General features: G+C 39.5%; 1 protein-coding gene across 1 annotated transcript in view; it reads left to right on the top strand.

Annotated features, from left to right (window-relative positions):
- RORA (RAR related orphan receptor A) overlaps positions 1-23,988 on the top strand; it is a 691,178-nt gene that overhangs the window by 580,337 nt on the left and 86,853 nt on the right. The gene's annotated exons all lie outside the window — the stretch shown is intronic.

The following is a 23,988-nucleotide window of genomic DNA, read 5'->3' as shown; positions in this document are numbered from 1 at the left end:
AGTATTCCCTGTGAGAATTACCTGTCAAGTTTTCATTTGAACAAGGAACACCTAGTTTATGTTTTCAAAGACCACTCCCTTTTGGAGCTGAGCCCTCTGGGCGTGTGTCAGCAGGAGATGTTGGGCCAGATGAAAAAAAAAATTGCATGAGTTTCAAATCCAGCAGACTAGCAAGATTTGGGGAAATGACAAGACAGGAAAAATTCCAAAAAAACTGTCCATTCGCATAACATAAATTTGGGGAGGTGACATTTGGAGAGTTATTATTGGGGGAGGGGGAAGGAAGGGATCATCTTTGAAAGGAAAAACTCACAGGAAAGATGACTGTCAGCTCTCCTGAAATGAGAAAGTAAATTATTTTTATTTCTTTCACCAAAGTACAAAGAACATATTACCTATGTATCCTGACCCCTTATGGAGATTAAATACATGGAAAAAAGTTGTGTCCACATAATTGCATAGGGGGGTTGAAGCTGGGTAGGGGCAAATACAGAATGAAATAGGTACTCTGATTCCTAATACTTTAATCCAGTCATTTTCCATTTGACATATTTATTGGGCACTTCTGCGTGCCAGGTGCCTGGAGCGCACAATAGGACGGGCTTCAAGATGTGTGTCATACATGCACGCACGTGTGTGTGCATAAGGGTCCTGTGGCAGCATGTTTGGTGGGGGTCAGGGGGGATGTGTGGGAAGAAGGGGAGGAAAGCAGCAGAGGTCCCCTCTTGGCCTCAAAGTTAAGAGAGGCTCGAGTCCATACCCACGCATTTGCTCCATGGCTGTCTCTGGGCATGGTGTCACCAGCAGATTCTTAGAGCCCCCAGTTACCTCTGCCTCACCTTCAGAAAGTGGGGAAAAACAGCCAAACTAAGTGTTAGTGTCCAAGAAAAGAAAAATATATGGTAATAGATTGTTTCATGCCTTATCTGTGGCCTGCAATAACCCTGCCCCTATCTGATCATTAAAACTTGCCCACAGATACAAACCCCAGCCATTTGTGATTTAATAATTTTAAGAACCAGAGTCTATTATCACGCTCAAGAGCACAGCACCCTTCTCAAGCATGTCTCATTCCCAGTGCTTCCCCGTCTCACCCCCATGCGCAGAGGACCACCCCAGCGGGGCCCCACCTCTGAAACAGCCTGTCCCCACTTGGGCTTAGGACTGTTATCAAGGACCAGAGGAAGCCAAGCCTTCTGCCATTCGTGGGGCGAATCTGCCCAGCACCAGGTTTGAAGACTTCATGAAGACTTGGCTGTGAAGAAGCTCACAGGTACAGGTCTTTCTTGGGGAGCATATATATATTTTTGCTTTATTCTTTCTTCCTTCCTGATTAACACAGCTCATCATCCACGGTGTTAGGAGACTGTAATGGGCTTTGCAGTTGGCCCATGACAGCTCCACCAAAAGTGCCTCTGAAGGAGCCTGTGGACAGGATAGTCACTGAAGGGGCTTCTTGCTGTCACTGGTCTGCCTCTCACTAAGTCGCTCCCTCAGGCCTTGCTGCCCTTCAAGACACTACAAGTTCACCTTTTGCTCCTGTATTTCCGAAGTAAAAATAGAGGCCCCAAATTTCACTAGCATCAGGTATTTTTTGCTTCAATTAGTGGACAGGCACTTGCTGAGGCCCAGCTGGGTTCCCCACCCTGCATGATTGATTGATTCAACAAATGTGAGCAACAAGAATGGCCCCTATTGTGTGCCAGACCCTGTCTGTGGTGGGCTCTTGAGACTGTAACACTGAGCCAGAGACAGCCCCTGTCCTAATGGGCTCAGCAGCAAAGAATATACGTAACCCCTGCCTTTGATAAATTATGCTAAGATAGGAAGGAAAAATCATGCGGCTGTTGATGGTTGTATTTTTTTTGAGGGAGGAGCGTTTTTTTTTAAGCATTTCTTGATTATAGAAGTCCTTCCCAATGAGCACTGTCTTTTTATATGAAGCTTGTCCGTCTCAGTAAGAGCATTTCCATCAAATCATCTTCAATTTATTTTCTCAGAGAACTGCTGCAGAGGTATATGTGACACTGGGCTGAGAACAGGGGGTCTCCTACAGGCTTGCCACTGACTCAGTAATCCTGTGAGCTATTTGGGCTGAACCTGGCCTTGCCCCAGCCATAGAGTGGAGGTCTGGTCATTCCTATTTGTGTACAATGCAAGATTATTCGGGGGAAATCAGTTTATTTTTACCTGACAAGCTTCCTGTCCCAAGCTCTTTTCTTGGAATGTAGCTCTGACATATTTGGAGTCTGTTTTGGTTTTACGATCAGAATCTCTTAAACCCTATGACCACTGGAATTCCTTGAGACTTCCTCTAAACACTCCTGTGGTGCTGTTCCAGACTTGATTTCTTTCTGAACCTTTCAAAGGACTACAAGGGCTATTTTCTAGCTTTTAGTAAACAACAGACACCAGTAAAACAGCAAGAAGTCAAAATTTCTCAGTCCTCGCCAACCAACCATGGCCCTCATGCAACTGGGAGGGTGCCTGGCAAGTGTGGGAGACAGACTTTAATAGACAACAGGTGAGAGAGAGAAGAGAGCAGTGCCTGGCTGGCATTAGTGTCATACGTGCTATGGACACGTCATCATCACACCACCCTGCAGAAACACACACCCTTGTGGGGTTTGATCAACACTTTCCTTTAACTGTTTAACACTGTCAATTCACATGCTCTCAAATTTACCTCGCTCTTGCTGAGACCCAAACCACAAATACTGTGTATGTATGTATGTATGTGTGCGTGCAGTCATTAAACAGAATGTAAAGTGTTCTATGTGTGGGAGTGTGTATATATTCACAGAATTTTATGTACTTTCTAACATTCATCCTAGAGTTGTATGAGTTGTGTGGATATGCATTTGCTTCCCCTGGAGCAGTGGCACTTTTTGGATGAAGTAAATGCAACTTCCCCAAATGAGACATATTCATAACAATAATGCTTATGGGTTGCCCACGTGAAGGAGCAGGATGGAGAGTGAGAAAGTAGACTTCTTTGCAAACCAGCCCTCTCAACCTCAGTCCCCAGGACTCCAGGCAGCTAAGGGTTTTCATAGCATCAGGGCCTCATCAGTCATCCCTTGCTCATTAACAAAAGGACTTGTCATCTGGTGAACTGGTTGCCATGTGTTTATTGTTAGGAGTTCAGGACAAACAGGTTTCAGCGATGCACAAAGGTTTTTTTGGCAAACAGAAAACATAAACAGTTCCTTAGGAGCCAAATTAGGAGAGAGCAGTGTCCCCAGACCCTGGCTGTCATGAGCTCACATTCTTCCCCTGCCTCCCAGGCATTGCCTGTTGTGGGTTCTGCTGGGTAAACTCAAATCCCATGATCAGCCTTCTCCCCACCAGCTGCTGAGAGAGCCCAGGTAGAGTTACCTGCCTGCTCCCGATAAGTCTTCAGCAACCCATCTCATGAGAGTTTGGGGAGAATCTTCCCTCCCTTTCTCATTTTACATATGTTCCAAGGTGTGGGTTAGAGATACTGGCTGGGTGTTACTCTTTTCTATTAGCAGCTTCTCAGATGAGATAGGCAAATGGTCAGGACTTAGAAACAGTCTGTCTCAGGGCTCAGTGGAGAACAGAAGCCACCCTGTGCACCTTTATCTGTATCCCCTGACCCCAAGCATGGGGTATTACAGGATTCAAAACCCAGGAATCAGAGCCATCAGCTCAGCCAAGTGCTCCAGCCCTAAAATGGAGAAACCTGAGAAAGCATTAGGACTCACGGCTGTGGATAACTGCAGCTAATCCACCACCCCGTTCTAGAAAGCAGAGTGGGGTCTGCACCATAGTGCTATTTCCCCCAGCAACTGCTGAGCCCATGGCGCCCTGAGAAGGCTGTTCTTGTGCCTACAAGCCTGGAAGAAGCCACAACCTTAACTTTATTAATTTTCTTACTGTCTTAGGACAATAAGTTCTTACCTTTCCTGCTCCCTTTCTACAAGAATAGGTGCATTATTTGAGAGCTTACTGTGTTCCAGGCATTTGATGTGTGTGTGTGTGTGTGTGTGTGTGTGTGTGTAAACTCATTTGAGCCTTATGATGACTATGACTATTAAATTAGCTGTGAATATTAATTGAGGACACTGAGTTTCAGATGTTAAGCAGCTTGCCCAAGCCACAAGCTACTGAGTGGCAGAGGTGGGCTCTGTCAAGCGCTGAGGCCCTTGTCCTTTCTTACGAAGTCACACTGCACCCCCACATCCCACCCCTGCCGCCTCCCAAAGGCAGGACCAGTGTGTTTATATGCCATAGTGTCAGCGAGCTACATTCTCAGCTCTTGAATACTTTCCTTGGTGCTTTCTCAAGGTTGTCAGTGCACTTTATGGATGCCTCTTTTCTTAAAAAATAAACACACGCTTTCACCAAAAGAATCGACCAGTTCCTTAATGATCCTCCCTATATTACTGGCCTTGCCTCTACAGCTTTCTCATTTCCGTTTACTTCACTGCCTCCACCAGCTCAGTCTCCTCTCTGCAGCCTCATTTTCCCCCACCAAAGTCGTCTTCAGCGGGTAGCCACCCTCCAAAATTGTCTTCCTCTTCCTCAGCTCAGTCAACCCCTGCATTCTCTTTGTGCTACTAAGAGGAAAACATTCCATTAAGCCAAATTGTATTTAAGTTCCATTCTTGAGGTACTTTTTGACTAGCTAGGCTGTCAACCTCAATGGATCCAATCATAGAATTTCCTGATTTCCATTTCAATGTCCAAACCCCATTATAAGAATGATAAAGGTTACTATAGAAGAGAAAAAAAGGTACCCATTTATCTCACTAAGCCACCAAAGATATTTCCAGTTCTCATTTTTCATCTTTCACCATAGACATATACCACTTTTGTGTTTTTGTAATTATAATACAGATTCAGTGTTGTATTCTTTTTCTTTTTTCACATAGTTTCTCCTTATGAGGCATCACCTGTTTGTCTGAAAGAAAGGCTGACCGGGGCTGCAGCCACAAATATATTGTCCCATAGTACTGCCTTCCCCGGAGTCCCCTACAGGAGACTTTGTGGGTGACCCTTCATTAAACAGTAAAGATAAAAGGAGAAAATCTTTCTCTTCAACACCTGCTTTCCAGGTGACTTTGGTCACCCTCATTCTAACACAAAAACCAGACATCAAATTTGAAGGGTTATGATTATTATCCTCTCCTACATATGAAGGGTTTCTAGAACTTCCAGAAGGAGATCAGAAGAGACATTTATTGAACGCCATGTACCTGACACCCTGGTGGGCATATTACAGTGAGCTGTTGTATCTAAATCACACAGCAACCACACGGGGAAGGTAGTGTTACCCTTGTTTATAGAGGTGGGTACCAAGGCCCAGAAGGAGGAGGCTCTGCCCGCCTCACAAATGACAGGACAAGATTCAAAGCTAGAGCTGACTGTCCCCAAAGCTCTTTTCAACGTGCCATCTGACTTTCCCTCCCCTTCGAGAAACCTTCACTTAAATAAGAGAAAGTGTGTCATTTCCAAGGCATACCAGAGCAAACATAACAAAGAACTGGAGAAGGTTTTATGGTCAGTGACACACACATATGTTTCAGGCACACGGAGAATATGAAACGAGCATAAATTTATTCCAAAATTGAGGGAGGTTGGTTGTAATGATACATGTTAACAGGAGACCTATTACTCATAATTGATTTTACTTATATTTTAGCATCTGACCTGTTTCTCTTAATTGAATTGAAGTGACTTATGCAACACATTTGTTTTACTGACTTTGGAAAGCTATAATCACCTTCACCAACACTTTTAATTTTAAAATAGAATTTTTAAAAATATAATTCCTGAATAGTGGCCTTACAGTAAAACGCAATTAGAATGTTCTTCCTTCAGAAATGCCTAGGCAATTGCAGTAACTTTGTTTTAGGTAAAAAAGAATAAACAAAGGGCATTTTGCACAGTGATCGGTGAGGTCACCCTGAACAAAAATAAAATATGTCCATTAAACTCTTCCCAAGAATCACAGATCGAGTCGCTTGGGAGTCACTACTTTGCCCTGTTTAACTTAGTCGAAATTAGTCATTCCAAAGCCCTTAAAATATAAACTAATTTCATGTTTGCAGAAATACTTTACCACCGGGAACAGGGTAAATCAGAGAGACAGAGAGAGAGATCCTCATGGGAGTAGAGGCATCTCAGACCTTAGCTTCTCCGAACAGATGACTCGCCCTGCCAAACAGCAGAGAATACCAGTCCGCTGGGTTTGCTAATGCCTGGGCCTGCAGCCTACCAAGGCTGAGAATTCAAAAGTGGACCAGGCAATTGTTCACTAAAGCAGGTAAAATCATGGTTCTAACCTCAGGCTTCAACTGGGCGCACATCCACCAGTTTCTGCCCCGGAGTTAGTTGAGGCTTGGAAAAACATGCCAAAATTAGGGGAGGTTCATTTTTGTTTTTCAAGTTGGCAGATCTTGTCTTGGAAAAGAAACAGAATTGGTATACCAGCTTTAGAGGATTATAAGATGACTGGGCATTGGGCAAGAGCTGAGGGGGATAAAAAAAAAAAAGGGCAAGCAAAAAGAAAAAAAAATATTTCTGAGAACTTGCAAGAAATAGGTCTTGCTAGCCAACAGTGGCCCTAGATTGACATCTGTTGTATGTTAGTTTCGAATGTGTCTGTTTCTTAATAAATGATCTCATAACTTTAGTGATAGCATCCAAAGGAAAATTACAAAGTGAGCTTGAGGAAACATTTTTCTGGGTTCCTTCTCCCTGTGCCCAACAGGGAAAGAGCCGACCGAAGCCCTGCCTAGTCTAACTTGAGGCCACCCATTGGCTGGTAGGACTAGGATGAAACATCAGCACCTTTAATGTGGGGTTGAAAAACGGAATGCCAGGAAGTTAAAAGGACTTAGGGGAAAATGTCCTTTGGCCTTCCGCTGCATGACAGGATTCTGAAGTGGCAGCTAGTGAGCAGAGTAGACTCAGTTAGTCCAGTCAGAGGAAAAAAGCAGCGAAACCAGAGGACCAACATCAGTAATATCTTTGAGTACCGTGATGAAAGAGTGAGGATGTCTCTGCCAGAAAGGCGGGTCTCTTCATCAGCTCCAAAGCAGTTTGCGTCTCTGGGCAGCTGTCAGAGGAGGGGAGTCCTGCCTATCGGCTGGCCTTTATTGAGCACCTAGTAGGTGCTCGGAGTACTAGACCCTTCAGACAGAGAAGATTCCATCCTTCTTTGTTTTTGCCAAACTTAAGATTATCTGAGATGGAAACAGATGGTGATTTTGTTTTCTACCAGGACAAAGAAAGTAAAATGTAGACTGGAACAACAACAACAACAAAATTTCCTGTCGATAGGAATCCAGTAGTATACCAACACCGAGGACTCTGAGGAGGGTGAACGCCATGGTGAACCGAGTCCCTTTTCCCTTCCATCTGCACCCTGCCCTCGTGCTGACTCAGAGCTGGGCCCCTGGTGGGGTACAGAATGCACAGTCAAGGGTGAAAGACAGAAGGGTTTGGAACAAGGCTGCAGCCACTCCTCTCCTGGAGACTCTTAGGAGACGTTTGGAGACCTGAGATTGACCCCATTCAAGAGTGAAGAACTCTCCATTCCGTGCTGCCTGCATAATGATACCGAGCCTGGAAGAGTGAAAATAATCAGGTGGGAAGGGAAAGGGTAATTCCCTCCATGTGCAACTCCCTTTGACTTGTCCCTACTGGGTAATAGTTCCTCCCTGTTGTCCGGAATTAGGTTAGCAGTCAGTGCAGGAAGGACGGTAAACTTCAAATGACATGATTCTTAGCTTTACTACAAATACACGCATCACCTTTGCTCATCTGATGATATTATACCTTAGATGAACCAAAACACTCTCTATCCAAAGGTGTTATGGACAATTATCTGCATGGAAACAGAATAATTTTTAAAAGTCTATATATTTTATCTCCACAGTGAAATCCATCCTCATTGTACTTGAGTGAAATTGAAAGTTTTGATCCGTATGATTGCCCTGGATTGGATACAGTTCTAAAGAGTGTCTCTGATCCTTTAATTTTCTCTTTCACTCTCTCTCTTTCTGATCTGGGTGCTATTGTTCAATTTTGCTGTTTCTATCATTACCTACTTAGAAGTAATAGGAAATGAGACTTAAAAGTGATAACCCATCATAAATTTTTTAATCTGCTGTTCTCATAAAATACTACCAGTCATTTATTTCATCTCACTTATTGTCATTCAGTCCCACATTTTTCACCTCCTTATCACGATTTTCTTTCTTCTGTGGTTCCCAGCTACGGCCCATTTCCTGCTGAATTAAACTGCATCCCAGACAAAACCAAAGAGCACATCTCTCCCTAAGTTCACTCAGAAGGTCACTCCTGGTGAGATGGACATTGCAAATGTGCTAGAAAGATTAGAGGCTGCTTTGATAAAACCTGTGTCTGTTCTTTGCTTGGGGTCCTCAGAGTGGAAGATCGGATGGCTTGCCATTGCCTTGCATTATTTAAGACTTTTGATGAGCAGCTCCTATCAGAATTCCCCACAGACTCTGGACTGTGTGTGTGTGTGTGTGTGTGTGTGTGTGTGTGTGTTTTAAACAGCGCTTTAGAGTGATTGAGATGTTCAAAAGGACGTTGCCAAGTGAGCTCTTTGCAGGGCTCCCATTCCATTAGGTTGTCCTTCCTTAAGGTCTCTTGGTGGCCCTTCTGTTCTATTTGATGGCAAATTCTGTTCATTCCAGATTGTATTAAATCCCTTTAGCAGCTTCAAACAGCTCTCTCGTGCTGCAGTTTTAGCATTTGGGTGCTGATCATATTAGCCCCCGGACTTTTGTTATTTTCCACCCCTTTGATGGTTTTCCTCCCTTCTTCTGTTTTCGTTGGCTTCCACTTTCATCTCCACTGTCTGTTCTGCAATGGTGTTATCTATTCATTCGTGAGAGTCCAGCCATTCAGCCCTCTGAAGAAAAGGCCATGCGCTCCCTTCTCCGGCCGGGCTGCCTCGGTGGGTAGTCCGTGATTTGTGCCTTTCATCATGCAGCTGTAGAGGCTCCTCTTTGGGCAACCACTTTGGTGACAGGGTAAGGATTAGTGTGTCGGGATTTCGTTTTTGTCAGCCTCTTCTGTGCCTTCCCATTTTAGTTGAGATGCAGCGGTTTCTGTAATGGCAGGTATTTTTATAAATGGCTTCATCTCTGTTCATTGCAAACAATGAAAGTTAGGCCACCTCATTTCCATCTTATAGACTTTCCACAGATATGTATTTATTGTCTCTCCCTAGAACATGATCAAATGGTCAAAACGCTGAATAGGAATGAGAACTTAAGGATGTTATTCCAGGATCTATAGGTATTTCCACCCATGACTTTTTATGTCGTTCACCCACACAGCTGCCACATTTTTGTTCCATCTAAAAAGCCTTGCCATAAATATTGCATGTCATTTTGCCCAATTAAATGTTTTGTGTTTTATTTCAAAAGCCCTGGTACCAAATAATATAATCTTTAAAATGTAATATAACCTATTAGGGTTCTCTTCTAAGCTAATGCAGCATTTCATACAAAGCAGAAGGTAGTAAGAGCAAAATTATATGGGGTAGAAATGCCAAGCAAGCATCCTTTAAATGTGGAAGAGGTCAGTTTTAGGATTAATCATAGGGACAACTCCCTTATGCTATTGGAAAACACAAGTGATGTAGCCTATCTGGACCTCCGACTCCCATTGGAATGGAGAAAAAATTAAAAGGTACAAGAAAAGCTTAAATAAATTAATGAAAAAGCCAATAAAAGACACATAAATTCAAAATACATTTTTAATTTCTGAGGCCAATGTCATAAAGGGCACCGGGGCCCCTCACAAACACTCCACACGTCTCCATCACACTTGAAAGGACTAGGAACTTGGAAACACCCTGCAGATCACCAGGCCTGGCTTATGCTCTGCATCCTATGAGCCAGTTTTCTGTAGATTGTCATGAGGTCTAGTTAACAGTTAACTGGTGATTTATTGGTGGCATATTGTTGAAGAGTCATGTAAATTACCTCTTGTGGTAGGAATGAATAGGTAATATAAAAATGTATGAGCCAAAAAGAAAACATTACTGGTGACAAAAATCTTCTGAAAAAATACAAGACAGCCCCACATTCCACTTTCCAAAATCCTTGTGGAAAACATTCCTTATACTTACCAATCTGAGTTCCCCTGAATATGAATTCCTAAAGAACAGGAAATCAATTTTCAGTATCTAGCATGTAGCAACATTTATTAATCACTAGACTGAGAGCTGGAAACCCCAGCTCAAGTCCCAGCTCTGTGTTGAGCAGTGTAACCCAGACGAGGCCGGAAAGCATCTCCAAACTTCATTTACCCCATCTGTGACTGGGGGTGATGACTGCTGTCTGCCTGCTGGCTTCCTGGGAGTTTATACATGTGGAATGAACTACATTCGCATTAACAACAACTAATAATGATGAGGAGGAGGATAATCAACTTCATGACAGTTTAGAGGTGTTTTAACACAATTTTTTTATTACAAAAAAATTTTTAATACAAAAAGCATTATTCTGGAGCCTGGACAATATGTGGAGTGAAAGCAACAACAACCAGAAACTATGGCTCAGGACATTCACGGCAGTGACTTCCCCTTCCTCTGTCTAGCCTGCAGGGCAGAGAATTCATCTCAGGCCCTTCGGCTCCTGCATTGTGGCATTTGCACGATGTGGATACAGCCTGGCAGGTGTAGAGTCTGCAGTTTCCATGACTCCGACAAATTAGTGTTCACGGATGTTTTGTAGCTGCCCTGGAAACAGGCTAGCAGTTTTGAAAAAGAATTGCTGCAGCCATGAAGAAGGTGTTAGTATCACGTGTGTGTATGTGTAAAACATACTTTTAAAAACCCATCACTTCCCCTGCACTGACTGAAAACAGGGCCGAGTTGTGCCTATGGTTTTGTTTTTCCTTTTTTTCCCCATTGAACTTACTTTAACTGCTAACTTCCCTCCTCCAGAATTCTGGCACATTAAACATCATTATGTAAACAGCAATGGCTATTATATAAATGGCAAACATCTTAATATAATGATATATATTGAAACCTCAGCCCTGAACACTTGTAATTCAAGGAAACATTTACAAAAACATGGTAGCTTTCAAAAGAGAGAAGGGTGTTTGAGGAGTTTTTATTTTATTGAAATTTGGCTAATAGGAGGATTGAATGAAACACCTGAATATAGGCAGTATATTGTATAAAATAGTAAAAAAACACTTATCACTACTATTGAAAGCTCTTTATTTTCCCAATAGGCTTCAGAGTATTGCTTACTGAAACTGAAATAACTAAGACCCTGATTGTTAAGGTCTTTTAAGTAATTAGGGTTATTATTGTAGGTATGTATACCAATGTGACATTCACAGGTATTATTAGAAAATGAGTAATTTTCTGGAGTAGATCTCTATAAGTTACCTAAATGACTTCAGTTTTATCTGGGGTTTGGGAGGCCTTTCAAAATACATTACATAAGTCTTGTCTTCTTAGAGTTCATGGGCTAATCCATTCTTAATATTTCAAAGTCATTATAAACAGTAATTATTATGGTGTATACAGTATGCCGTAATGCAGGATGGCCTCAGAGTCTCACGGGTGTGGCGCTGTTGGCCCCTATGCGAAATGGCTCCATGCTGCCATACATTTTGAGTTCTTATGTCTGCCTTTTTAATCATCTTGTTTATCTCTTCCTACAATATCGTTTCTCTTGGCTCCCAGGAGCAGAATTCTCTACTTCTTTCTTCTCTGCTTTTTTATATATTCTGTATACTGGGAAATCAGATATCAAGTTTGTCAGAATTGTATCTTGCATCAGAGTAAATAGTCTCAGAGAGAATGCCAGAGGGATTTTTTTTTTTTTCCCCTAAGCACAGATATGAAGTTCTTGGAATTTTAGTGGTATCTTTGTGGATTTTTTTTTCTTTCTTTCTTTTTCTTCCTTTCTTTCCTCCTTTCCATCTTCCTTCCTGTTTTCTGTCCTTCTTTCTTTCTTTTTTCCTTTCTTTCTTTCTCTTTCTCTCTTCCTTTCTTTCCTTCTTTTTCTTCCATGTTCCATTTCATAAGCCTTTCAAATGCGAGTTCTCTAATTATGACAAGTCTTGCAGCAATTATTTATACTCCTTTAATAGCGATTCTAATTTAGAGTTCCTTAGATAACCATGTGCCTCACCTGTGGAAATACAGGAATCTACACACCTTCTACTAGTCTTAATGACAATTTTGGGTGACTAAGCAAGGGTAGGACTTTTTTTTTTTTACCTTTTTCTTTTTTTTTATTGAAGTACTGGTAATACACAATCTTATGTTGGTTTCAAATATACCGCACAGTGAAAGGTAGGACTTTTTTTAACTTCCTTTTCCAAATATCTTACACAGTGAGTGCCTCACCCACAGTCTGTTTCCAGACAATTTCTGATGATTGACTGAGATTTTAAAATAATTGTGATGCACAAGCTACATACCAGTGAAACTTTCTAAGATTTGTACTGGTTTTTCATGTTCTGGAAAATGCTTCTGGGCTTTTCACACCTTGCTTTAAAAAAATTGAGGAACAAAAATGATTTTAAAACATGCATAAAGGAACTGAAAATAGAACTCTTCGTAGATGTGAATTCCAAGTACCTTCAGTTTTCCTATGGGATTATTTTGTTGATGGAGGAATTTGCAGCTCTTGATTAGAAACCCTTTCATTCATTCATTCATTCCAACAATAGCATTTATTGCATGCATGGTGGCCCCTACCAGGAATGTACAGGCTTATCAGACACAATCTCAGGAAGCAGACATTTTGGCTAGAATTGGAAGGCTGCTGTGAGTCAGAACAGCTGCCGTGTGTTAGAAGCATTCCCCCAGTTAAAACTGAAAGCTTTAAAGTGAAGCTTAACTTGTTCTTCAACTAACCTTGATTCTATTAGAACAATCCCAGATATTTCACGTTCTGGGAGGAAATCTGGAGAAGCAGTGTCATAATGTTTTCCTGCTCCCTGACAAGTTATTGAGTCGCCCTGTCCAAGATTATCTACAATAGCCTGGAAATAATCAGAGATGATGTGCCTCCGTGGAAAATACTTGCAGGATGCCGGTTGGCAAATGATGTTTGAACCCTAGGTTCAGTTTAGACCTGTTGTTAGGTTCCTTATAAGAACTCATGTGATTAAAAAATGTTGTCTCAAGGAAAATTAATATAAATGTAAGTTAGGAAACAGTGATGTTTCATATAAAATAATGATTATTGATTCCGAGGTTTTTACCTATCTGTTCTGCTTTGTAATCAAATACACAAACTTAGCATCTCCCCCTCCCTACCATTAGCTTGCTTTGCTAGTGAATCATCATGTTTTGCATCTACTGAAGACCAATAATTCTTAAGTAATGTCATTTAATCATATCTGATCATCATAATTTTGTAAGGCAATCATATGTATAAATTTCAAGTGATGTAACCATTGTATTTATGCAGCTCCTTTTCCACTGTATTTTAACATTATATTACTTTGTTAGTCTCAGTCACACACAGGAGAATTGTGATAATTTTATAGAAATTACTGAGTTTTATTGCCCTGAAATCTTAAGGGACATATAGATCTTTTTAAGAAAACATTTCAGCAAGAATCTGAATATGCCTATTAATTAAATTTAATTTTTTGGTTTTTTTCAGGAGTGTTTGAAAGAGAAAAGAAATTCTTGTTTCCAGAGAATATAAACTCTGTTATTAAAGAATCAATTTCAAACATTCAGAAAATATTTTTGAAGTATAGATAAATCATCAGTTCTTATGAAGACATATTCATAGTATATATAATGTACATAACCTTTGATCCTAAAGAATGTGACTAGATTGACAGAGTAACAAGACATCTACTTGGAAAGTGAAAATTCCTCTTAAGTATTTGTGTTCCTTGAATACATAACACCAAACACATGAAGAGTTGGCACTATCTGGGTGGATAAATAAATAACTGTTCATCAGTATATTTTATATTGTTCATATAGTTATTAACGTCTAGTTGTGGTTCATTAACAATTCCAACCCAGTGACTCCTGAATATCGACAGAGTGCCAGATACTAATGGCTTTCATGTTTATTTTAAGGTTTTTAAAAAATTCTAAACAATCGGTACTATTTTTCCAGTTTTCCAGGTGAGGAAAATGAGACTCAAGGAATAGAAGTAAATTGTCACCAGCTGTGTGTGTGACTGGTACTAGAACTGGGATGAGAAACCAGATTTTCCAACTCTTAATTCCTGTGCTCTTTTCACCATACATGCTGCTTTCAAAGAAATATTCATTTACTTAATTTTTCATCCAACATCTAGTCTGTGCCAGGTACTGTGCTAAATAAGCCTTACTGTTACAAGAGATACAAAGGTGAATAAGGCAGATGTGTTCCCTACCTCTTAGAGTCTATAGAGTCCAATGAAGAAGAGAGGAGAACAAATGATTACAAAAAATGGTCTGAAAAATCAGGTTTATAGAAAGGAAAGAACAGGATGCCAGTGAGAGCCCAAAGCTCATGAAATGTAGGGTAATAGTTTGATGAAGACCTGAAAGCAGTGACATTTAAACTGAGTCTGTGGGAGGATAAAAATAGATTGGATAGATAGAGAAGGATAGACAGAGTTGATTCTCATTATTGGCAGATTTGTATTTGCAGATTTGCTTACTCACTAAAATTTATTTATAGTCCCAAAATCAATATTGGCTGCCACTTTCGGACCTGGGCAAACGTAGTGTAGTGACTCACATTCCCAGCTGAGGTCTGATGAGGCAATGCTCTGCCCATTGTTTCAGTTCTCATATTGTAAGCAAGTGTCCCTTTCACAGTCTATTTAGTACCATATTTTTCTAATGTTCATGCTTTTTGTTGATAATCTTGCTGTGTAAAATGGCCCTCAGGCATAGTGTTGAAGTGCAACTAGTGTTCTTAAGTGGAAGAAAGCTGCAATGTGCCTTACAGAGAAAAAAACATGTTTAATAAGTTTCATTTAATGCTACTGGGCGTGGGTTCAATTTTAGTAATCAAAAGTATATATCAAGTAAGGTGTGTTTAAAAAAAAATAACATTATGTGTTGATGATTGACAGCAGAAGCTCATGGGAGCCTAACCCCCGTATTTCCCTAGGGTTAATGATTCAGTAGTCACTAATTCAATGATTTCAGTGACTTTATAGAACATAACTGTCTAGAAAAACAAGAAAATAGATAGATAAATATTTGACAACATTAAGTGCTGGTGAGGATATAGAGCAACTGGAACTCATATATTGCTAGTAGGATTGCAAAATGGCACAGCTACTCTGGAAAACCACTGGGCATTTTTTATAGTTAAACTTCTATATCTCATATACTCCAGCAGTCCCATTCCTAGGTATTTACCCAAGTAAAATAAAAACTTGTGTTCACACAAAAACCTGTACATGAATGTCCACAGCAGCTTTAATTGTGACTGGTAAAAGAGGAAACGACCTAAATGTCCTTCATGTATGGAATAAATAAACTGTGGAATGTAATATTACCCAATCATAGAAAGTAACAAATTAATGATGTGCTCAAAAGGGTATGCATCTGAAATGCATTATGCTCAGTAGAAGAAACCAGTCAAAAGACTACATAATACACCATTCCATTTAAATGATACTCTTTAAAGGCAAAACTAGAGATAGAAAACAGATCCATGGTTGCCAGGATTTGGGGAAGGGCAATTAGTTGACTGCGAGGGGCACAGAGGAATTTGGGAGGAGAAGGAAATGGAACTTTTCCATTTATCAATCGTATTGGTGGTAATACAATTAAATACGTTTGTCAAAACTCCAACAACTGTACACCAAAAAGAGTGTGCACAAACTGTACACGAAAAAACTGTTAACAAACTGAATAAGGTTTACTAAACTAGGCTTTAACAAGAAATGAAAAAAAGGGAGATTTGAAAGACAAATCAAAATATAATTCTTCTGTTTGCCGCAGTGACATCAGAAAATACCATTAAAATAGTATAACATGTATCTTTGTATAGTTCTAGTTGATAAAATGCTGTTAGTATAAAATAATCACTGTAGTATCTATGTTACCCTGTGAATTGGGCAGTGCGTGCTATCTAACGCAAACATATAAACCATGTTTGTTTTCTTTTCTCGTTTTGTAATGCTGAAATTTAACATAGTTCATACTGGTTTATAGAAAATAGTTTCTTACTGGTTTTCTGACATGTGACATCTGCAAACTGTACTATAATTCTAATACATGTGTTATTCATAAGGGGATGAAGCTTGTTTGATTCGAATTACCCAGTTAAATGGCATTTTGATCTTGGGATAACAGAGGGAAAAGGACAACAAAAAAATATGACAATATCACTTACCCTGCTTATTTAATGATAGGCAACTTTCAACCACGGATGGTTTAGCTGCTCACATGCTTGGAAGCAGGAAGACCCACCACAGGAATTCTTGGAGTGTCTTCCGATTCAGATATTTCTCTTTTTTATTCTTCCTTGTTTACAATGACTTTGCCACATTTCCACTGTTATATTTTAAGGAGCTAAGGTGTTATAAGTCCAATCACCATTACATTTTAGTTTATGAAAGTCACTTTCACCATAAAATATGTACCTAGCTTTTGGATTAATGGGTGAGTTGAGTTTTTTGAGACTACTACTGTATTTAAGCCTTTACAACAAATTCAATAATGCACATCAATAATTTCTCAATGACGTGTGCCATCACTTACACAAATAAGTCACTCTTTCTCACATGTATTATGACATTTTAAAAATTAGTAAATCTACATTTTCCATAAGAGGTATATGCATGACTGTAGTCACTTAATAAATGTAGACAATGATATTTTTAAGTGCATGGAAAATAAGTGACTGTGCTCAAGATTACTATACTATCAAAGCCATTTGTTGGGCAATTAAATACATGAAGTAAATGCTATGTTATATGACATGTTGCAAAAACTATTTATGAAAGAGCAGCAGTGACACAATTAGGTTAAGTAAAAACAGTAAATATCTCTATCCTGTAGGATAGTAAGACCTATGAAATTATTACCTTTTACATTTTTAACAAATTTGTTCCTTTGTTTGAAGTCTTTTACAAATGCACCATTGACTTGTATAGTTTTTACTTTCTTTGCAGTACTAATATCACTTTACAAATATTCATTTGTTTAATTATTCCAAAATAAGAAAGAATTCCCCTCAAGAGTTCATTTAATGTGTAGAAATTATTTCTTAAGTATACAAACGGCAACACATTGTTTTCAAACAAGATAATTACCACCATGTACAGTATGTTTCTTCATTAGTAAGTAATTAAATAATTTACTAAATTGTGAAATCATTCATAATGACACATCCTAGTCTGCTCAATTACAGGAGCTAGCGATAAAAGAATTTCTTGCACACGTCTAAAAGGTATTAGAGTAGTATTTTTGATTCCTGAAGCAATCAGCTTGCCATTTTCAAAATACCAAGTAGTGCGCCATTCGAGGAAAAATTAATAAAAATGTTTGAGAGTCATACATGATGGTTAAGACTGCACACTCTAGAATCATTTTACATAGGGTGCTCTTAGGGTTCCACCACTTACTGGCCTGGTGTTCTCGAACAAGTTACTTAATTTCTCTTTGTCCCAGTTTTCTCATCTGTACAAAGAGAGTTCTTGGTGAATTAAATGTTACAAAGAGCATTAAATCAGTGCATGCCACGGAGGAAGTCCCAGGGAATTGTGAACCAACAGGCAAGGCAGATGCATCAGCAGCAGCAGTGTGGTGTCATTATGGGAAAGCCGTTTTGATTTCAAAAAACTTATCTGTGGGAACACAAGGTTTAACTGGATACTCAGAACCTAATGTGGACTTTGAAGTCTCTGAATGGAATGCCCAATTTAATCTACCTGCACCTCACAAAATGTAGGCATAGTTGCACTTATGCCTAAAATATCAATAGTAATGTTTGTCATAAAATAGTAGTAGTAATAAAATAGAGTAATAATTTTGATTCCTGAAGTAAATTTTGATTCCTGATTCATCTTACAAAATGATAGGCACTTAAGAATATTGAAGGTTTTCTTAAATGTAAATCTAACATATTTAGAAGAATCTAATATTTTTCTATGAAAACAGATAAACATACCTAATTCTCTTCTTGTTTCAGTACTCAGAGCCTACTTCCCCGGGGTGGGAATGGACATAAACAATAGGTGTACTTCTAAGAGCAGGAAAGAGACTTCTGATCATACACTGTCAGCCCAACAAATCCCGCCCTGTAAGCTAGAGCTTAAAGTGTGAGCATCAAAACCTCTATCAACATGTGGTGCAACTGTCTGAAATGTCAATAGTTATCAAATAAGTATTTCATAATGCAGAATAATTGATTGCTTTGCTTGACTGAACAGAAACATATTACCTTGGCGAAAGCAAAAGCATGCCAGCTTTTGCTCCCGGAATGCTCCTAGCTGCCAGACTCAGATTTCCCAATGAACTCCACATTACTCGGCACCCCTGGACCATGAATGACAAAAACACAGAAACCCATCTATAACTGCTTATCTTTTCTCCATTATTTGAAAAGGTATTTTTAAGATAGCGCTTAAAAAATAAAATATGGCCTATATATGAACCATCTGTATTAATAGAACTGTCTCAGATGATTTTCAGAACTGAAATGGATGAGATACAAAATCAAATAACATTCCATTTATCTTGTTCATCTGAAAATGCTCTGCTTAGCTTTTCACTCTGATGAAATAACATCCACTTCCAGTTTTATTCTTCCTCGGTGTGCTGTGATGTGGAACTCCTTTGCTCTATGTGTTTTATTAAGTGTGATTTAACATTATGACTATCAAACCAACTATTAATCCTTACAATAACACTATGAAATAGGCAAGCTGCAAAGAGCTTATTTTCTAAAGCACAGTTCCCTTCTTCTAGCCTCAATTATTTTTTCAAAATTCATTATCTGAATGTGTATAGTTTACAAAGATTCAGGTTGTCTTTCAAGGTCTAGACTTTCTCCATTAAGTCCTTTTTCTCATAAAGTTTAAGGTTAACCCTGCACGAAGTAACCTCTCTGACTCTTGGCTTACATAGCACCTTATTTCTGTAATACTTCAGCATGTTTGTCACATATTCTCCTTACATTATAAGCATTGTGTTCATTCTCCTACTAGATTACAAGCTCCTTGAGGGAAGGTCTGACATCTTAATCTTTTCCCTTCCTTCTCCATGTCTTAGCACACTTCTTTAAATTGTAATGCACAGATGTTTGTCATTGCCCATTGGATGGGAGTTTGCACTCTTACTGGAAAGAAGACCAAAAAGAAAGAAGCCCAGCAAGACCACAAGGAGTAATTTAATTTTTATTCATCTTTGTTTTCCCAGTACTTAGCAGGTACTTAATAAATGCTTTCTTTATGTACACATGCACTGTTTAAAAATTGTAAAAAGCTTAGCAGAAGTGCATGCTGATAGCCATGTCAACACATCTTTATTAAGGTCAATAATTCATGCCAGCACAGGCTCTGTGTGTATAACAATGTAGGGAGCTGATGTGGGTGGTGATAGCATTTCCACTTGTAAACCCTGCTAAGAGGTAATCACTCTGTCCTGTCTTAAATTGTTTAATCCTCCCAGTGGCTCTACAAGGTGGAACTACCCTTATTTCACATATGAGGAAACAAAAGTCTGCTTAGAATCATTCAGCTAGTGAGTGGGTTGGAGATTGTTTTTGAGCCCAGATTTGTCTAATGCCAGAGCTCATATTAAGGAGTTCAGTGGAACAAAGAAGGCTCCTGGGAGAAGTAAGTGGATGTGGTGCAGCAAAGAGAAAGGGGTGAAGAGGTTCCTGAGAAGTGGATGGGACACAATTCTGAAAGAAATTGCAGGATGTGTGAGCTGCAGGAACGCTTTGAGTTCTGTTCCCATTCCTACATACTGGGAAGGGGCCTGATTTCCTGCGAGGTGAAATGTATCGCCCAAGGTGACAGAGAGCTAATGGTGATTGTGAAACTTGGACCCAGGGCCCTGGATTCCTCAATTTTTCATATTCATATTCCTGTAGCAAAAAAAATACTCATCATTTCTGGAATGGCCTATTCTCCTGCCAGCTATAGGAGTTGGGTGAGGGAATGGAGGTCCCTCTGGCCTCTGGTGTGCATCTCTTCCTTCCTTGCTGCCTTGGCAGGTGTGTGTATAGTGAGGCACCTGCTACCTGCCTTTTTCTATGGAGGCTGCTCAGGTCTGTGTGCCTGTGACCTTTACCCTTTATTCATTATGATGGTTACAATACATCTGCCAGTTCTTAGATTTCCTAAAAGACGTATGAGATGAGTGGTTCCAGAAATCCCAGAATCCCTTCACCATTTTCTCAATCCAGCCAAATCTTTCACCTTCAATGTCCCATCACACTAATAGCAACACTAATGATCTGCAGCCATCTTCAACTGTCGGGGGCAAGGTGCTGTGTCAATATCTTTTCAACAGGCAACTGGACATTGCTTTCCTTTAGGAATATTCTGACTCAGAGAACTGATTTGTCTGTAGAGAACTGATTTGTCTGTAGAGTTTCAGAGCCAAGGTCAGCTGATTAGTGGGCTTCAAGACCAGGGCTACTGACTTGTTGTTTGATTCTCCAGCACAGTGCCAGACACATAACAGATGTTCAGGAAGTGTGGTTGATAGTGAGAAATGTGTGTGTATGAGTGTGTGTGTAAAACTGAAGATGTCTCTCACCACCAAAAATACAGTTTATTTCACCATATTTCATGGACTATGTATATGCATATATACATGTACATTTAAATCTACATCTATTCTAAAATCATGAGTAAGACAGACAAGCTATATTATTCTGTTCATGATCTCCCCCTAATCAATAAGGGCCCTCTGTCACCTTTGGTTTCCAGGTCTCACCAGTATTATTCCATATATGCATGTTCCTATATGAAACACTAGCTGTGTTTAATTAAGCAAGGCTATGATCTATTGTAGGTAAGTTTGTGCCTTCTCTCATGGAGAGGGAAGAAAAATATTAAGATGTCAGACCTTCCTTCAAGTAGCTTTCCAAGTAGTCCTGCTTAGAACTTTCTGGGTGTGACCCTGTTTGGTCTGTGAGAGAACTGGTCGCCTGGCTCTCTGTCATCCTGAACGCCCCAAGTCCTACACATCACAGTGTAGTGGTAGCTAAGGAGTCAGTTGAATCAAAGCTGCCTAGGACCACATTAACCTTTCACTGATCCCTTTCTTGTTCAGCTAGAAAAAAAATTAATTGAATTAGCAAGTTGTCACACACTGGAGAGAGAATCAGGGCCTGGATAAGAGAGAACCACAGAGTCTAAATGCTCCCTCTCACGTGCATCAGCAAACTTTGAAATCATCTTTGCACTACAAGCTGCTTGCCTACTCAGGATAAATTTGTCATCCCATTGGTTTGCCATTCTCCCCAACAGCACTTTGGTGTGTATACCACGAAAGTAAACATCATTTGGTGCAAAACCAAATATACTCTCCTAAAGTCAAGTATCATTTCTTTATTTAATCTCTGAAACTGAGAAGATTGGTACCAATTTACTGATTATACTCCAGTCTAGACCCTGCAGAAATACAGCAAGCTTTTCTCACAGGCATTTCGGAACAATCTAGCATCAGAAGTGTTTCCACTTTCTTGCTTAGTGACACATCAAATGTGAAACCCAGTACACAGGGACACTGTGTGTGGCTGGGACCATGTCTAGAGGACTCTGAGCAGCAGATCAGGTATTTGTAAGTATACAGTGTGCCTTCCTTTTCTGAGATTAGCGAACAGGGACATTTGAATCAAGAAGCAACGTGTCACATAATCCCATTCACGGCAAAGAAGTTTCATCCTGCTTAATTATCTGTAGGTAGGCAATATTCTTTTTCTTTATTCAGAACACTTGGTAAAAATTTTAAAACTAGAGAGAGTATATTGCTTAACACTGTTTTCCCCCATAGTAGGTACATAAGCATTTGCTCCATATAATTGAAATAATTATTCCTCCATTTTAATATGTAGTTGATAAAAGGTTGCACTGAAATGTGCATCATTTATGGCCCCAATTTGGTAGTATTAATGGCAGATATGGGTCGTTTCATTCCTGACTGATTTGGTTGCAGATTTATAATTCCATGGGAAATATATATTTCAAGAGATTTTTTTAAAAACCTCTCATTTTTACTTTCAAAGTCTCATGAGAGCTTTGTGTTACTATAAAGGACAATAATATATCCCAGTTTAAAACCAGAGACATTTAATAGAAGCATGTATTACAAATAGCATCTAGCTACACAGGAAGGTTAAAGCTTAGTATCTGAAATTCTGATGCTCATTAGTTGTAGGATGACAATGAAATACAGTTCTAAAGGGCAAGGTCAATATTACGTTATCCTGGAAATGTCTTTGTTGAATAAATGTGTAAATAGTTCAAGTAACTATTATGAGATTATATTTTTATTGGGGACATATCTATAGGATGAATGATTCCACTACTTGTAATTGCAGGAGCACATGTCACATTACATGTCGTTCCCAATTACTGATTTCATTTGAAATGGTCTGGAAATAAATACCGATTACTAGTAATGTAAGACTATTTACTTTGGAGTCAGATATCTGACAGGCAGGCTAGAGCTAATGGATTTGGTTATACTCAAAGCACTGTTTTCTAAAGCAGGATACTGTTGCAAAGTAACATTTTGAATTTTCAGAGTTGTGTATCTGGATTTATTTGCAATGAATATGGAAGAACATACCTAAGAGGATGCAGTCTGCAATGTCTTTCCATCTTTGAATAGCACAAAGGAAAGAAAATTTTACCTGGGTCTTAACCTAGAGCATAGCTTGGCATTACTACCCTTACTTGTTAAAGTCATTAGGAAAAGGGAAATACAGAACCAATATGAGAGATGGTGTCCGTGTAACTGAGGGGCGTTGCCTCATTGGGAGATGCAGTTGCATCATGGAATGTGGTGTGACTTAATTTCATAATTGTAAACATCGCAGTGGGTATGATTGATTCACTTGAAACTCTTGTCCACTTCACTATGGCTGGATAGCTGAGTTAACATGGATGGGTAGGTCTTGGCTTCCCACGTTTATATTTTCTCTTTATTTTTTGTGCTTTTATTTGGAAAAAATCTAAAGAAAAAAACTGTTAGGAGGACTTCAGCTGCAATCAAACTTGTAAAGGCTACTGCTTGGTTTAAAGTATGATGAATTTTTCTGACCTTCTAAGTCAGAAGACTGTGTAAATTTTGCCCTGGGTGGGAGTGGGCGGGTGGGATGTGTATGCATCCTAGTTTTCTACAGTGCTGACTGTGCCCATGTGTTCTAAATTATGGCCCAACTCAGGTGCAAAGACAATGGGAGAAAATGCTAGGACTCTTCTTGTTTAATCAACATGAATGCAACAACTAATGATCATCTAATATTTTAAGTTGTAAATGGCAACAGACCATCAGAAAAGAAAGCAGAATTGAAGTTGTGTGAAGGAACAGTAGTAAGTATGCAAACTTACCTTTTGAGAATTTTGTCTGCGTACTACTACAAACACGCTTGCCAAATTTTTAAATAATGCAGACTCTGGGTATGTAGCATCTGAAATTCATCATAAAGAGATTTGTCTGATATTGTCATGATTTAAGTTTCCATAAGGTAGGTAAAAAGGATTGAGCTTCAAACTCTGGAGGAAATTCTTAGTAGCAGGTTAAAACTCATAAAGTTGACCTTTAGAGGCCTTTCTTTCTTCTTTTTTTTTTTTTTCCTATCCAAGTAACCACAACGTCTCATTTTTAGGGTGTGAAAACTGGAGCCTTTTCCACCTGTGGATGGGTTCTCTGGGGAGAATGCTAAATGTGGAAAAGCCTGGGAATTTAGTGGCTCAGATTGGCTGGAGACTGAAGTTTATTTAGGTGATTCACAGTCAGACTGTGTTGCTCTCCTTCCGGGTATCAGTGGTGGGGGGGGG

Source organism: Manis pentadactyla, chromosome 11 (assembly GCF_030020395.1).
Source record: "Manis pentadactyla isolate mManPen7 chromosome 11, mManPen7.hap1, whole genome shotgun sequence".
Classification (NCBI taxonomy): Eukaryota; Metazoa; Chordata; class Mammalia; order Pholidota; family Manidae; genus Manis; species Manis pentadactyla.
Note: the sequence above shows the minus strand (reverse complement) of the source record. Positions and strands in the feature narration are given on the sequence as shown.